The following is a 3,380-nucleotide window of genomic DNA, read 5'->3' on the forward strand; positions in this document are numbered from 1 at the left end:
GCTTTCGAAGCCATAGGAAGTCCTCGAAGCCTTAAGAAGTTCATCTGAGGCTCAAATCCTGTGGTTCAGTGGCATTGTCAAAGTGCCAGTGTGCTGCTGGCACGAGTGGTGGCTGCAGCCATATTAAAGCTGCTTCTACTTCTGAAGAGGAACCACCAGCTGAAATATCACAGCGATGGCACGTAGCAGCCCGCTTGCTCCCTTGTCATTTGTTGACTGGAGGAGCGTGCGTCAGGATGGACTTGTCGAGCCTATAAATACAAGGTTCTATGACGCAAGGAGAAACTGTGACACATTCAGTGATCTGACTGCAAAAACTTTGGGTTCTGAACTGTCAGCAACCTGCCCATCTGCATTTAGCAGGCATCTAGAAAAGTGCCATATTGTTGAAGGGACATCAAAGTTGGGACCGACACAAGAAGGAAGTCCTTTGCAGTATCTGCGGCCACTTGTACCACATGGCTATCAAGCATATGTGTCACCCGAGATTTTGTGTGTAAACACAACAGTATCTGCTGTGCCAACACGGCCTGAACTTTTCAAGTCGTCGTGCAAGTGGCAGCCCTTATCTATGAGCGATCCTGCTCATAAAGCATCTGTTCTTGAGGTATGTGTCTATTACTATGAAAACTAGCATCATCTCTTTTAAACTTACAATTACAATAAAATTAAAACAAGCTTTGAGGGTACTGTAGTGCCCTCACAACTAATACAGCTTGCTTGAATCGCACAAGCTATTAATGTTAGACACCTTATGTTTTCTTAAGCACTCAAATCTCAACGAATTTCAGAACCACTACCCTTGTGCTCAGCCACAAGAATCTTTAATTGCTGTGACACTGTGAGGAATTATAAAGTTTTGAACTGTATAGTGGAATTCATAGCGGGAATCCTATACTGCACTGGAAAAGAATGTAATTTTAAGGGGCAGTTGTCGTGCACAGCAGGAAATATATGAACATGTGTTCTCACCACACCGCTCCCATTCTTATTTCAGAAGCTTCAAATATCTTGCGAAGAAGCTGTTAGTTCTGGAACAGAATACAAGAAACCAGGCCCAAAGTGATACCTGGAGGCAAGCTCGGCGGCTTCGTGTGACGGCTTCATCATTTGGCGTAGTTCAGCGACCCACATGGACAGAGAAACGCCTGCACAACTTGGTCTTGGAGAGAGACTTGTCTCGTGTACAGGCAGTCCAGTAAGTGTGGAATTTGCTTGTAAATGACATTCCGCATGTTAGCTGAAAAACATAGCGTGACTGCCAACTAGAATGTGACTTGTGCATATTTTGCTGAATTACATTTCATGTTTGCTAGAAGTGAATCTTTTCAGCCTCACATTACGTTCTTGAAACTTTTTTCTTTCAGATATGGTATTGCCAATGAACAAGCAGCTGTTTATCGCTACATTTCAACTATGAGAACAAGAGGTCGTGACGTCGAAGCATTCCAGAGTGGCCTGCTGGTTGACCCCTCATATCCCTGGTTGGGTGCATCACAAGACCGCTTCATTTTTGATCCAGCAGAAACACAACTGCATGGGTTACTTGAAGTGAAGTGCCCATACAGTTTGGGTACTTCAATGGGGGAAATCTCCAGATGAACTGGAGATTTCCCACATTCCATGAAAAAAGGCAGTCACAATGTTTTTAGGCTAGATCGTAATCATGCTTACTATTTTCATATTCTCAGTCAGATGGCACTTTCTAGCCTTTCTTGGATTGACTTTGTGTTGTTCTCTGAAAAATTGATCATTGTTGAAAGAATAAGATTTTCAGAAGAAGATTGGGCCCGTGTCAGGCCTAAACTGGGCAGTTTCTTCTTTTCTGTTTTGTTGCCACACTTTGCTTCTTCACAAGTGCAAACGAAATAAGGTGAGGTGAGACTGAAAGGTGACATGGGCAAATTGCAATCGGAGGAGTTGAACACGATTATGCTTCTTCAGTTATCCATATGGTGGGACTTGTTGAGCTATGTATAAACCTGAAAATATTTAAATCGTATTTCAGTTTTCTGTTACTTTTCTTTTTTCACACATGTACCTTTTTCTTGAAAACTTGGTCACCGAAGCTTAAAATTCTGAAAACAGTGTTGCAGTGTACACATTTAGGATTAGAACTATGTAGGTACCTAAAGAAATTCAAGCACAAAATTTGTTGTTTTTTTTCTTTATGGTGCGATTGACTGCCTCTACGACATACCTTTTATTTAATTACTAAAATTCAGGGTGCGTACATGTCCTTGAAATTGAAAAGTGTGTTTTCAAACACACTTTTCAATTGCCCTTTAAAGTCCTGGAATTTTTTTCCTTCCTTGAAAATCCTTGAATTTCGTGAGCAATGCACTCTGATATCGACATTGTGACCTCCTTTCTGTGGTAGATCGGCTTCGATCCCCATTTCAGAAACAATACGCCAGCGCGAGTACACATGGTTGTTTTGCAGAACAGCACGGAAAAAAAAAGTTGTCGCAGTTTCACCTGAAAGGCGAAGCATCAATTGCGATAGCAAATTTGTAGAGAGCTATACGGAGTAATGATAGTAGCTTTATCAGCTGTATAAACTTGGACATGCAGCAGCACCGGCAACACGCACAACTGTTGTCGACGCCGTCGGCGTTTTGCCCGCGTTCGCACAAAATGCGTGCGGCGTTGGTGACTGTTGCCGGAGCCTCTGATATAAATAGGCACTTGGTGCTGCAGCTAAACGTCGCTTCTCTTCCCTCCCCCTCCGCCCCACGGCCTTTCGTGCGTCCGAAGAAGGCGCGTTTGCTCTACATATATGGTGATTGTAAAGGAGGAAAGAGACGCCTACTTCTGCAGCCCTTAACGCACGGCGCAGAACGCGCGTTTGTTCTCCGCCGTGGGTTCACTCCCCGTGAAAGCGCGCGTCCCTCGCGCCCTTTCACTCGCACATACAGCGTTCGGCGGCGCGCGGCAACGGTTTCATCTCCACTGACGTCATACGGAACCTCACGGCGACGGCGACGGCGACGGCGACGCCGACGGCAGAAATCTGCTTTGGAGTGTCCATATAATTGCTATCGCAATAATAACAGGCTTCACTGCGTCAAACCGCGAAGGGAGCGAGAGAGAGATTATTGTTGGAAAGGGTGAAAGATTGGGTTAAAGTGTAGCGCGATAACTGTCTCTCAATAGAGGACACCTCAACCGCCCTGCACAGGGGGATGGGGAGTGAAAGGAAAGAGAAGGGAAAGAGGTCGCAGGCGCAGGAGCGGAAGCAGCAGCAGCATCATCTAAGGCGCCGCAGGCGCGTGGGGCCTACGTCGCACACTGTCGGAAATGAGAACAGGTCGTAAGAAAAAAAATAACAACAACAACAATAAAAACAATAACAACAACAAACAAACAGAGGAAGGGCG

The 3,380-nt window shown here is 45.1% G+C and overlaps 1 long non-coding RNA gene across 1 annotated transcript; it reads left to right on the forward strand.

Annotated features, from left to right (window-relative positions):
* Positions 1-291: 291 nt before the first annotated feature.
* On the forward strand, positions 292-1,563 carry LOC125943745 (uncharacterized). Its single transcript, XR_007465869.1, has 3 exons — positions 292-607; positions 998-1,198; positions 1,368-1,563. It is a non-coding gene; the product is annotated as an uncharacterized LOC125943745 (long non-coding RNA).
* Positions 1,564-3,380: the final 1,817 nt, after the last annotated feature.

This window comes from Dermacentor silvarum, chromosome 3 (assembly GCF_013339745.2).
Source record: "Dermacentor silvarum isolate Dsil-2018 chromosome 3, BIME_Dsil_1.4, whole genome shotgun sequence".
NCBI lineage: Eukaryota > Metazoa > Arthropoda > Arachnida > Ixodida > Ixodidae > Dermacentor > Dermacentor silvarum.